Here is a 15116-nt window from a genome sequence, read left to right as displayed (position 1 = left end):
TTAAAACAGGGTTTTATGTCGTTACAAGTAGGTTTTTTAACATTGTCTAGTATAGTAAAATCGTGGGACCAGTAAAAATTTGACGTTATAATCAGGTTAAACTGTATATTGTTTGTGCAAAATAAAAAAAAAAATTTCGGACGATACAATAGCCACGATTATTTTTTTCAAAGACGAGAAATTTTCGTTAGGCATCGACAAAAATTCAACCCGGGCCGACACGCAACGGAGAGAAATTTCGAAATTGGATAGGTTAATTTCATCGAAAATGCATGGTGGACGACCTCGTGGTCGTGGCTGGCGAAGTTTGAACGATCGCGCCCAAAAGCAGCGATACCAAAGAAGATTGGAGAATGAGAAAGAGATCCGCTTTGAGCGTCAAAGTGATTCCGCTTAGTAGTGTCTCCGAGACATAGTCGTGTCCCAAATACGGTTTTGCCGTTTTACTTGTTTAATTTAACCTTTTTGGTTAATATTTAAATAATATAATATTTTACCAGTTTTACCAGTATTATACAGTTGTCCAACAGAAGAGTAATCTATCTTATTTACAAATCTTTTCAAAATAGACAGTTTGACCGGGCCCTTCTAAAAACCGGGCCCTAGACATTTGTCTCATTTGTCTATGCGATGATCCGGCCCTGGAAGCAGGGTCAGTGCATGATGCTTGTGTTTTCCGACGTTCAGCATTGCATGAAAGGCACCAACTGATGGATTTTTCAGTTGTGGTCATATTTTGGGTGATTGTGCCTACCCGTTATCTGAACATCTGCTAACGCCATATCGTGATGGAAATCTCAACAGCGTACAATAAAAAATTATACAAATGTAGAAATATAACTCAGCGTGCATTTGCACATCTTGTTGAACGGTTCAGACGGCTAAAATTTTTAGACACGTGTCAAATGAACTTGATCGTAACAACAATTATTGGTTCATGTATTCTGCACGATATTTGTATACAAACTTATGATGTAATAGAAGTAAATGTTGGTTTCACCCGCGAGCGATCGCGTTTGTAGGCGGTCGGTTTCGGGATGGCGGGGTCTGAGAGACAGTACACTTAACTACAGGTTTTCTAAACAAATACCCGTTTATTTATGTACAGATATTTACATATATGAACATACTACAGTTTAACAATATAGTAATCAAATAGCATATCCGAGTGAAGATATCCGTATCGTCCTCAATTAAGTCGTGTCGGATCCCTAACCGGCAGAGAGAGTTTACAATCGGACTCGAGGTAATAAATACCTTAGAATTTCCATATGAACCTTTTTCCTTGGAACTTCAAGAGATGTAACGGATGGAATTGGAGATATTCCGAAGATTTTATAGATGTGCAGGATGTTGGTAAGATGTCATTGGATGGGGGATAGCTTTTGCAGGTAGATGGATATACTGTAAATGAAAGAGTAAATTGTCCGATGTCTTAAATAGTTGAACGGCAGAACTGTCCAAAAGAGTCGAGGCTGGTGACCAACGAGATGGCGAACCCTCACTGACCAACGAACTGTCTCCTTGTCGTTATCGATCCCCTTATGGATATCCCCCTCACTGCTCATGCCTTTTTTTTGGTAAGTCTATGTCCAATATGCGAATTTGTGCCGTTAGGTTCCGGTGAACTCATAGATGAAACCTTTGTAAGAAAGCGAATCCAGGGAAAGGTGTAGTTATATCCTCCAACATTTATTTAATGTTGGAAAAGAAAAAAAATTTATTGGGGAAAATTTGTAATTTAACAAGTTTAAATAAAAATTTGCCGTTATTCTTTTGAAGGAAAAATTATTCTATCTAGTCTGGGTTCTCACACTAATAATAAATGGGATGCAATAAAAAATCTTTAAAAACGATTACATTTTAATAATAATAAGTTAAATTATTGTTACATAAAAAAATTATATCTTCACCAATTTCCCCTTCGAGAATATAAAATTCTTTCCCATTTTTTCCAGTTGACTTGAAAAGTCTCCATTTTAGGGAGAAACCTCCAATCTGGCAGCGCTGTCTTCAGCAACTCTTGTTTAATTTGCTACAAGAAAAGAAGCAGACTAGATCCTGAACGTGTTCAAATGCTTCTTTTCTTAAATAAAAACTTGCAATTAGTGAAAATGAGAACAATAATTGATCTATTGTAGTTAAGATAACAGTACTAAAAAGAAGTACAGTATACATGTACTGTAAAACTCAACATCAATAAATTCATATCTTGGAATTTAGTAATTATTTTTCTTCTTACTTTTCGTTTTGCTTTGTCAATTCATTAATATGTAGAAATAAATGAAACAAGTTAAATAATAAGTATTAAATAAAATTATTAACTAAAATTGAAGTTTACTAACTTGTAAGTTAAGTAATAAGTCATATAAGGTAATTAAGTTTACAAAGTATTCGAAATTTGGTTAATATTCGAATTCGAGAAAAGTGATATTCGCCCATTTCTAGTAAATAGCGTGATTGTTAATGTTGATAATTACGAATTATCGCTGTGTCGGTATGACTGTCCCGTCCCTCACCATCCGGCTATTGTAGGCCTGGCCGAATTCACTATTGGTGTGGATAAAATGTCCTCTTACTGCCGAAAAGAGAAAATGAAAGAAAGAAAAAAAGATTATGAATTATCATAGTACATTCGAATTAAAAGAGAGCGATAACAATCGCTTATTAATTATCAAACTTTTGTTTTTTTTTTTTTTGGTACAGATTTAACATTTTGTTTTCCATTGGACAGGAAAGGAGAATTTTAATGAACAGAGAATGTTCGTTTTTTTAAATAACAACTTTACATTCCTTAGCTAATTTAATAACGCAAAATAAAAGGATTCTCAGCAAAGCTCATCAAATTAGCTGTAATCAGAAATCCACACTGAACTACTCCAGTTAGCTTTTCTCATTTATTCCTCGTGTCTTCTGCGAATTAAAGTTATTTTCCTTCGAGCTAAGCCATGAATATCAATAAACATCTGTTTTCAATCAGTCTTATATAAGTGTGACTGGAAACTAGATTAACGCGATGATGAGCTAAACATTATGACATATTTTAGACATTTCAATTTAATGCAATTATGTGTAGAAATGATTGATTTATTTAAATAAGTAGAGCATTATATTTCATAAATGAAGATCCAATTTAATTAACGATTGAAATATTGCAAAAGTTTTAAATTTCAAATTCTGATTATTTTAATCATAATTTTACATTAAAAATATAAGTATTGTAATCAGAAAATCAATAATACAATAATTATAATATGCATATTATTATGAAGTACTCCTTAGTATTAATTTTACTCCCAATTTTGTGTTAAACGATACTGTTTTTATTTCTTAAGTTAAGCAGTAGTGTGGTTACTAGTAATTAGTACAAGTATTAGTAACAATACTACTATAACAGTAATAGTATTAATAGCAATGGCGAATCGAGGAGCAAATTTTAGAGGTTAATAGTTGTTAGTTAAACATATTCAGATTCATAAATTAAAAAATAATTCTTCGTAGCAATAAATAATTAATGACGTGATTATATCTTCAGATATAATTATCTTCATTAATTAACAGTATAATAATCTGTGCTGATCATAGATATTGTTTTCAAAACAATGAGCTTTTGGTTTACACATTTTAAAACTGAAAAAACAGTTTGAGTGAAAAATAAAATGCATAGAATTTATAGAATTTACATTAAACCATAGCAATACAATACAATTTCTTTAAACTCATTTGAAGATTAAAATTTATTTAATTTCTTTCTTTCTGTATCAAGTTTTTTTCTCTAAGGTTTCTGTGTCTACATGAAAGAAATCTTGAAAATATTTAATGGCTTTCCAAGATCCCACTGCCGATACAACTAAACAATTTTTTTCTCCACTTCTAACAGTTACATTCTTTAAATCAATTAGCGAACATAAAATATTTCCTAAAACTTTAGATTTTTTGTTCCTTGGACCAGGAATTATTTTAGCCAAGATCTTAACAGGTTCTAATTCTATTAATTCATCAGGTTCATTACATTCTTTAGATTGACAGAGTACTGACGAATTACCAGTTGCAGCCAAAATATCGTATCTTTAGCATAGGAAGTGATCCAAGTTAAATTTTTTGGTAGAGAATAATTATTTCTAACATATTTTAAAAAATCTAAGCATAAATTAACGATATTGCTCTTTTTTACACTTGAACCTGCATTATTTGCTTCTCTTAAATTACAATTATTCTGTAAGATACTGTACATGGAAAATATTCTGAAAGCCAAATTTCATTTTCTTGTTTGAATTCTTTCTTTATGCTCATCCACTGACCAATTAATCTGTAAGCTGATGTTATTACATTTGGAGAAATAGAATAGTTAGACAGATCAATTTTATCTTCGGTAGGAAATATGTATTCGATAATTTTACTTTACCGGCTGTTATATTTAACAGAGGGAAAGTGTAGCGCTCGGTCAAGAAAATGACCCCTCCCAAATTTTTACATTTTTTGACTTAGGACACATTGAAATTTCGAGATATGCAAAAGATTCGAGTTTTTTTTTTCTATATGTGTGGATGTTAGACTGTGGGGGTGTGGTTTTGTTCACCTTGTTTGAAGCCTAATAATTTCTGTGGTCAGAGTGGTTAGAATCGGAGTCATATGGTTTAACATATGAGTTAGTTATTAAGCGTCAAAGTGGTTGAACTAAGTCATGTCCCTATTTCCATTCTAACATCTTAGGCGAGAACATCTTAACAGGTTTTACTGTACTATTATAAAATGATAGAAAAGCTTACTTTGAGGGTAGTGACGAGTTTTATTTTATTTTTTTAAATTTTGTATGTTAATAACGAGTAAAATATTTATTAAGAGATATGACACATGTCCACTTTTATATCTTCACCCTGTCGACCATTAATTAAGAATCAAAATTTAATCGTATTAATGCCCCTTTATACGCAAGCTACAGTGCCACATTTCGTTAAACTTTACCCATTCTGAGATATTGTTTAATATCTCAGAACAGAAAATAAAGAAATTAAACAAATTAGACGCCAACACACACGCGCGCGCAAATTTTTTTCCCTTTTATTGACTTTTTTGAGGGGTTTGTGAGGTCTCCTTTCGTGTAGATTTGCAAAAAAAAAAAAAAAAAAAAAAAANGCAAAAAAAAACTTGGAGGGTCAAATTTGACACGATTCCAATACTTTTCCGTTTTATATACATAACAAGTTGATAAGTAAAAAGGAGTCGGAGTCGGCGGATTTTTTTACGACTCCGACTCCGACTCCGGAGTCGGAGTCGGAGTCGTAAATGGAATGGAATGGCCAAAAATGGCCACTTTCCATTCAGATAGAACACTTTCGTCGACTGACTTTAATAAAAAATCTTCGACGGGTTTTCTTTGTAAACTGTTAAATTCCACTTTCAGTGCATTTAACGCATTGTGTCATTTGGGATGCCACGAATGACCATTCGTGGAATCCCAAATTTCAGTGCATGACCATTCCGTTTACTTTTCTATAATAGTATCTTGGTTTGTCAAAAATATGATGTTTCAAATAATACGAGCAATTAAATATGTGTAATAATGAAACAGCAACAATCTACAAAATTAATTATTCATTTATTTAATATTTCGCACGTGAAGAGTTTGAGACTGTGTTTAAACTCTTGTATTTTAAATAGAAATTAAGAGGCAATTTTCTCATAAATTACCAACACACTTTAAAAGTGTGGATAAGAACCGGGTATATATCTTTCTTAATAATAAACTTTTTATTTTATATTCAATGATTTATCTTAAGGGATGACATCTTAAATGACACTTTTTATGAAGAAATTATAGAAATTTTTATTTCTACATATCAATATAAAAACATATTTCGTTTTTTAAAGAGATGCAAAGAAAAAACTCGCAATTATTGTGAATTTATTGTTTGCAGCTTTCAAGTCTTTGAACGATCAAAGCCAGAATTATTCTGGTTTTGATCTTTAAAATTATTCAAAAATTTCCAATAAGAACTGAAATTTCTATTATTCTCCAGAGCACAAAATCAATTTTCAATCAACCCATATATAATGCAGAATTTCATAGGAATAACCTGTGCCTTTGCCAGATATCCATTTTTCTAAGGCATGTCTTTCTTTCAATAGGCTTTATATTTGTAATTCTTTTTCTGTAATACACTAAGAGATGTTTAATAAGTTGGCGATTTCGAAACAAAAATTATTAGGAGGCCATTTATCCGGATTTCGGGCACACAGGAGTTCCCAAAAATTTTTATGTAAAACATATGACCGAAAGTGAAAGTACAGTACAGTACATTAGTCTTGATAAGTAGTGAAAAATCTGTTTTTGTTTTATAGATTTTAATCATATTTTTACGGCTCATCTTATATTTGTGACTGGTTCATGCTCCAATTCACACTTCTCAAGCTTTACATATTAATATTATTTTAAAATTTGTTAAATTTGAACATCGGTTAAATATCGTTAGTTTTGAGTTTCAAAATCCTCCCAAAAAAGTCATTCATAAAATATTTTTAATGGTGTCAAATTTAAGGTAAAAACAGTCAATAGAAGTTAATGCATTAATTTATGACTCTTCAGGAGTTACACCACCGTGTCTCGTTCGACACGGAAGCCACGACAGCGAGTTTGTCTTGGTTTTGAAAGTAGGTCGCGCGAGCGATCGGATTCCGGATGGAAGACGGTGAGACAGCGCAATGAAAGTAATGCACACAGTTACTAGGTTTAACAAACGAATAACCGTTTAATTTCAAAGAAAAAGAGTACAGGATATATTTTATGCTAAATGGAAGTAAACCGACTATGCACCGTAGGTGATCGCGAGAGAGAGAGTTTACATAAATCGCGCGTTGTCGTAAATACCTGGAGTTTTATGAGATCCTCAAAAAGAACAGGTGAAGGTGGTCGGTCGGACTGTCCGTTTCTTGGTATCTCACTAGAGAAGGTCGGGACGATAGGAATGTTCCAGATGTGGGGACGTACTCCTGTTGGAATCGATGTTATTCCGTATTCGAAGATGATGGTATATCGTATAAGGAGACACAGTGTTTTATATTGATTGAGGAACGGGCGACGACTGACTCATTCGGTCGTCAATTCTGATATTAAAACAGTCGGAAAAGAGTCGCTTTCGCTGTCGAGAAAGTGTACATCGAGATGTTCTCAGGTAGTAAAGGATAGTCAACAACGTTAGTTGTCGAAATATGTATGGTGAAATCGAAAAAATATTTTCGTTAAATTAAAGTTCGGGTTCTCACAATTATTTGTTATAGGCACTGATCGCCGTGCCTTTAACATAACTTGTTTTCAAGCAAGTTATGTTATAGGCCAGTGGTTCCCAATTAATTTATCCTCCTTACCACTTCAAAAAAGAGCTCAAACTCGCGTATCCCTTAAAGCAGAAATTCATATTAATCCATACTAATATTATAAATTCGAAGGTAATTCTGTCTGTCTTGTTACCTTTTCACGTCTAAACCGCTGAACAGGTTTTAATAAAATTTGGCACAGATAGCTTAAACGTTGGAGATGGACATGGGCTAAATTTTACTGCGAGAAAATACCTTACTCCCACGAGAAAATTCGATATAATGCAAGCGAAGCTGTGGGTAGACAGCAAGTGATAAATAGAATAAGTTTTTTTTTTACATTTATTACCTTTAAAATACAATTCTAATTATAATGAAAATAACATAAGGTTATTTAATTTTAATGTGACAAATGTGCACGATTTTCTTTGCACAACTTTGTAAAATCTGGTTGCTTTTTGGTCAGTTTCAGTCTCGAGTCATCTTCGAGTTGAAGTCGGTGACGATGAAATCGAATTTAGTTTTCATGTTTGTCATGGCCGAAAATCCGCTCTCGCAGACGTATGTTTTACAAAATGGTAGTAAATATTTTATTGCCGCTTCGCTGACACGATGATAATGTTAATTGTGCACTTTTTGTTTCTTGCATAAGAATTTCATTTAGCAATTCATTTCATTTCATTTTCATTTCATTTCTTGCATAAGAATTTCATAAATGCATTTTTTTGATGAAATTTCAAGAATATTTTGTTATAAATAAACGAATTTGTGCATTCGACATCACGTTGTAAATTGCCGAATTTTTGATGGTCCACCCATTATTTCTTTGATTGCTTCATCTCGTGCATTTGCATTCTAAATCGACCGATTTTAGATTGCCGCGCGTACTCCTTCATGCAATTTCGCGTACCCCCAGGGGTACGCGTACCACTAATTGGGAACCATTGTTATAGGCTATATTTGGCGGTGAATATCTGGCAAAGGATAGCATGTCGGACTTTTCTTCATTCTTTACCAATAAATATCATTAGAATGTTTGATCACCGTGCTGTACTGTCAGTTAAACACGCAATAGGCTTAAACAAGCATGTAGCATGACTCCTTATAGCGTCCGGAAGTTGGCTTTAGGCTGATTGCAAATATTGAATAAATAATCTTTTCTCCGCGAAATATCCCATCGGCACTGTGGTGGCTGATGCACCACTTGAATGTTCGTTGATTTATAAAATAACCGAAGCTTTATATCTCACCATGAAAATTTATTTACAATCACGTATAAGATTTTGTTTTACACTTATTGAGTAAAGTTCGATCGGTTACAAGCGTCGGTACAGAACAATCACTTGTCGTCAGGAGCGTAGACAAGAGAGAGAGAAAGAATATAGCGGACGGACTGCACATGTTTTAATAGCTCCATCTGGATTTTCAGATGCAGAGCTAGGTTACAATTATTCGGCCGCCACAATCAGCCTATGGCTTAGATCTTTTGTAAATTCTGCTTGTTGCTTACAATCTGTAAGGCAACGATTTGGTTGGCCTTATGGCTAAGATCAAATGTGTAGTTTCCCGTCCCCACCTATCCCTTGTGGGGGCATATAGGGACTTCACTATTTGGTCGGATCCATTTGGTCAATGACTAAAGTCTATTTTGGCTTATTTTTGCAGCTGCGGGCACCACCCAAGGCCCTTGTTTAGGTAACCGACGGTGGTGCTTAGCGGGATCATTGATCCCTCAAACTTTAAAATCACAAATTCTGAAATCGCAGATTAATTTACATATTAGCGAGTAATATTAAATACTGGATGGTAGGTTTTATTTCTTAAAAAATTGTCATTCTGACTTTATGAACGAAAATGTATTTCTTTAATGTTTATGAAACAAATTAATTTTAATTATTTAAGTTTGATTTGTGCGAAATTTAATTATTTAATTCATTCATCCATTCTCCTCTACGTCGTTTTGTACGCCTAAGCGTCGAGGTAGTTCTTTCTTTCAGTAGATGCAGTGGCGTACCGTGGGTGTCAGCCGCCCGGGCGGAGGAAAATTCCCCCCCCTTATTTAGGTATTTCAATTTAAAAGACCAAAATTCAGTTTTGTCACAGAACAAGCAATGAAAAATTCGGTAGTAGTGCAGCAACCTGTTTAAAATAGTTCTATTGGATATCACTGGTGTATATGAACGCGAATGAATCGTAAAGGCAAAAAAAAAACCGGTCAACAGGTTTCGCAGGAATTCCTCGGATGAAAAAGCTACTAGCTCACCCCGCAAGCCGATTCCCGGGACTGTCCGGACGATAGCACTATCGTAGGCGCAATGCAAGTATAGATTAGGATGTTTCAAATTTTTACAAGATATTATTATTATTTATAGTGAAATTTTGCCGCCCCCTAAAAGGTGCCGCCCCCACTACGGTACGCCACTGAGTAGATGGTAGTTCATATGGAGTCTTATGGCTGTACACCTTTGCTCCAAGAGACTTGTGGGTGATCGCCATGCGACAGAAGAGCCGGCATTATAGAATGGCCTAATGGCGTGCGGGGAAGGAGTGTCTTCCAGGAGGACTTTTATGGGAAACTAGCCTCTATTCAGGCGTCATCGACATGGAGAAAACCCGGAAAACTCCATACTGCCAGACCGTCCGAGCGAGGCGCGAACCCACGACCGAACTCCCAGTATTCAACGTCTAAGCCACTCAAGTGCGGGGACGAAGACCGCTTGACCACGACGATGTAGTTGACACGAGAAAAAAGTGTTGTCTTGGTAGTGACATTACTTACGAAATAGATTACAAGATAAAATTTTAAAAAATCAGAAAAAAATGGTTAAACAAACATGAGTTCATATTTCGTTACGAGATCCACTATTCGCCAAATTCAGTGACGGAGCATCCCAGAACCCATAGCATCCTAAGGGCTCGAAGAGCTGTTGTTTCCGATCTGTCGAGATCGAATACGATAAAAGTGTATTCATTTTCATTATTTTATAATTTGCTAACTTTTAAGTGCGCCAAACGCGAACATGTTTTTTAAAATCTACTTGCTAAGCTAATTCTCTTCATCCCTGCACTGTCGTGGCATATCCACATATATATTGCGTGTATATGAAATGTTTAGGCGATCTATTTATTTGCAGCTATGCTAAAAAAAAAAAACTTCCTTTAAGCATGAAGTCGATTCAATTAATAACAAAGTATAAACGGGCCCGAAGCTACTCGATACTCGGATACCATTGAAAAGTACAGCAGATCTATTTTATAGCGGATTAACCTAATTGAATAAAATTTAGTATCGTTAATTTTTCCGTGAAATTTTTATTTAAATGAGCTGGCACGTGGAGTTTTCCTGGTTTTTTCACGTTTGTAACATCTAAATAAAAGCCAGCTTTCCTTAGAAAGTCCTCCCAGGATGCATTGGTAGATGCAACACGATCCCCTCTCTCTTCATCTTCTTAGTTGATATGGAGATTATAGCTCAATATAGGCTCTTTCTCCGATTGACGTTTTATTGATCACTATGCGACCGATGAGCCAGCCGTATCCGAACGGCCTAATCGCGTGCGCGGGGAAAGAATGCCTTCCGGGAGGACTTTTATGGGGAACTGGCCTCCTATTTAGTCGTTATTGGCAAGGAGAAAACCCGGAAAACTCCAAGCAGCCAGCCTGTCCGATCGCGGCGCGAACCCATGACCGAACTTCCCAGTGTTTAGGGTCTGGTCACCACCGCTATGAGCGGCAACGGAGACCACTCGCCCACTGGTGGGGGCACACGATCCCCCCTTTGGTAGATCGCGATGCCGTATACAAATAACCATTATTGTCTAGATACGGTATATCCACATGCCCATTGAAACAGTTGCATTTATTAAACAATTTTCGACCCATTTATTGGAATAAAACATTGAAAAATATGAATCACTTTTTCATTATTAAATTATGAAATAATTATCGGCTCTTTTTCATACTTGTGAGTTTTCCAGTTGCATTTAATAATTGCAAATGAACAAAAAACAAAGCTACATTTCTTAATTTTTAAATACTTTTTCTATCCTATGGGTATTCAGCGAAGCATTTATTTGCGCACATGGGTTCGACCAATTCCAAATGAATTGGCACGACGGAGACAGTCGGACTCCGAACATATCAGAAATGAAAATGGAGACCCTATATGGTTCCTCAGAGCGACAGGCACACGCCATATCTTCTCGGCCATATTGCTGCCGTTCCTTAAATTATACGGTATTAACAAAACTTTTTAAAAGATATATAGTTCAAGTTATCATAAAATAATGTGAACATGTTTTTATTTATTTAGTATTTGAATTTTATAAAAATATGCTAGAAATGAAACAAGAACATTTCTTAGACAGTTCTAAAGTAGGTTATCATTTTTCGAGTTCATCGTCTAAACAGTCCAATACTTTTTCAAGTGTCTGAAAATGATTTTCTACCTTCTAATAAACTGTTCACTGTTTCTACTTGTATTTATATTTTATTGTAAATAAATATAAATAGAAGTAAATAAAATATAAATGTAAATTGTAATGTGAATAAAATTTGTTTCTACTTGTAATTTTAAACTCTCAATAAATCTAATTAGTATTTAAAGAATTTAACTCTAAACCTAAATTACTCTATTGATTTTAAAACTAGTTAATATTGATTTAACAAAGCAATATTCAGATCTTGAATTCAGAATTTTTAATCAAATTCAAAAATTTATTACAATATTTTAATCATCATTAATTTTTTGTAGTAAAGATATGAAATTCAAAGAACATTTTTCTTATTTTAGAAATTAAAACATTCCAATGAAATTTGGTTAAAATGTTAATTTTTAAGTTTTTTTTTTAATTTTCTTACCTGATGAATCATCCTGAATAAAAATACTAATAGCACATTAACACGTTTAGGGATTTTCTATTGGACCAATTATTATTTAATGCAAGTTATTTGCAAAAAGAAAATTCATTTTAAATAATTAAAAATGTTTGAAATTGCTTTTTAGAATGTTATTATTTATATAAATGGGAATAAGACCTAATCTTTATCAAGAATATTAAATTATTAGTAAACAAAATCATCTTAATGTGATTTGCTGTAAATTTGAAAATACTGTATCTAAGTTAGATAAACACACAAAGTGAGACAATATCAATAATATTTATATATTTGATTCCTGGAGTTTTACAGCGTAGTTGTACTACAGATTACAGAAACACAGACATCACAGATTGAGCAAACATATTCCTGTACTTATTTTTTCTAGCATTGTATTGAAACAGGAAAGTAAAACAATAGCTTAAAAACTTTCATTTATAAGTGCATTCTCATACTGAGATTCAAATAGCACAACAGAATGATGTGTATTCTTATATCAAATTCCTCCATTCAGAAATACATTATGACATGCTGTACATTCAATTGTGACAATAGGAACAAAACTATATGCATGACAAAGGTCAGACACACATTATATCCTAATTCTAAGGAATTGATCTGATCAGAAGAAATATGCATGAAATTTGATAATATCTGGCATAGTTATCTCTTTCAAGTCTACTGTGATCGGCTTATGGTAAATACATGAATATCAACAATTTGAAAAGAGCAGTGCAGAGAAAGGCACAGGAGTGAAAGTGCACACAATATTCACACTGGTTTCATGACCTCGTTTTTCTTTTTTTCTTTTTTTTCTTTTTTTGGGTTATCCTCAACACAACCTTGAGTAATTCATGTTGATGGGAATCACACGAAACATAAATAATCACAGATTATTCTTTCTACAGATTTATTGAAATTCGGGTGAATCGTTCCCATCTATAAACTAGTTCAGAATGCTTACAGCTACGTTACTTTAAATACATTTTTTTTTCTTATAACAAATATTAAATATATCTGTTCATTTACATACTAAATACAATTATATGAAAGACCGTTGCTCAGCAACACAAAAAAATCATCATAAAAATATCAATGCACTTTTGTAACAGGGCCTGATACAATTTCATACAAGTGATGATATATGATATCAGTCAAAGTCATCAAATGATAAATATCAATATAAATTTTAGTTTTATTTGATTATTAAATTAATAAACAACAAAAATTGTAAAACTTTGTTACTTCTTTAGCAATTAGCATATTTACAACTTATGCTTACATTAAAAAAAAAAAAATAATAATAATAATAATAATAATAATAATAGTGAGATCACTTTAGTTATTCAGCAATCTACAATTAAACAAAATTTTGGATATGATATGTTTTATAATTAGCAAATACTTCATATAATCCATTTTAGATGTAATACAATTTCAAAAAATTTCTTAGTGCCAACAATTGTGTAGGCATTCATGTGATGGGTAGATGTAATGCCAAACATACTGTGCTGTAACTTTAGGAAATCTGATCATTTTTGCATAGAGCTTCCTGAGTGAATTCTGATAATTATTATTAAAACACATGCATTTAACATTTATTTAACCTCTCAAGCAGAAGAGATAAAGTAAATATGACTTACATTTCTCACCTAGTTTAAGTATTATTTATACTTTTTTAGAATTAGATTCACCACAAAAGTTAAATTGAAAATATATATTGTAAATATAAATATATTTTTTTTAATCAATTTTTATATTTTTTTATATATATATATTCAAACAAACTCCCTACTCGAGAGGTTAAATGAGGGTAAAATATAAAAGTGCTGCAGCAACTGAAATGTGCAAGTATAACAATTTTAAAACTTTTTAAACAAATATTTTAAAAACAAAAATTATAGAGAAATAAAAAAAATATATATATACATATATATATATATATATATTTTTTAGATTCCCCTTTTCTAACCTCTCTTTAGCCTGAAGGTTCCTTTTTTTGAAATGTGTTACGTCACCTGAATTTCTTACGCGTAAATTCTAAAAATAGATTCAAGTTTTCTCTGATTTTGAGTGGAGGTGAGTAGGAGGAACTCTTTCCGTGCATGGGAATCTTATGCCAGGTGTTATTTAAAGATTATCAACCTTAACATTGCCCTAATATAAGACGGTTGTTGGGTAAAAAAAAGGGACATGGAGGCAGAGAATTTCGACCTTTACAAAACGTTGTATAGAAGGAAAATTCTCTTTCTTCGAAATTGTTTTCACATAAATAGGGTAGCGTCCTGTAGGTCTTAGCTCTCGATGTTTTAACTTTTTATTTCTTTATTCTTCACTAATTTGTAACATTTGATAAAACAAAATTACTATCTTTCTCTCCTGTAGCGATTTAAATATTTAAAAATTTAAACCAACCAATCACGATAGCGAATTTTAAAAACTGATTTAAATTAAACCAATAAGAGCTATTCTGATATTAACAACAGAATATGTGATTAATTTATGTTTATAAGGGAAAATTTTTTAAATAAATATGTTTTTTTTTTTAAATTATACTTAATTGCAATTCATTTATAATTTATTGTTAAATCAACAGATTGAGCGTTAATAAAATAAGAATTAAAGTTTATATATCTTATATATAAAAATAAATAAATAAAATTTTTTTTACCGTTCTCAGTAAATCTCTTGTATAAAAATATCTTAACATTTTTAAGTTCTTAAAATCCAAATTTAACTTGATTTATTAATAAAATTACCTGAAAGAAGGAAACGAATTTGTTTTACATAAATTTTCTAGTGAAATGTCAATGATTTATTATTATTATTATTATTATTATTATTGTGGTACCTCAGGATACAAAATTAATCCGTTCCGAAACTGAGATCCTATCATGAAAATGTCGTAAGGTGAATCATTTTTC

The sequence above is a fragment of the Centruroides sculpturatus genome, unplaced genomic scaffold (assembly GCF_000671375.1).
Source record: "Centruroides sculpturatus isolate CEXI.00-Female unplaced genomic scaffold, Cexi_2.0 scaffold241, whole genome shotgun sequence".
NCBI classification, from domain to species: domain Eukaryota; kingdom Metazoa; phylum Arthropoda; class Arachnida; order Scorpiones; family Buthidae; genus Centruroides; species Centruroides sculpturatus.
This window is presented reverse-complemented; position numbering follows the sequence as displayed.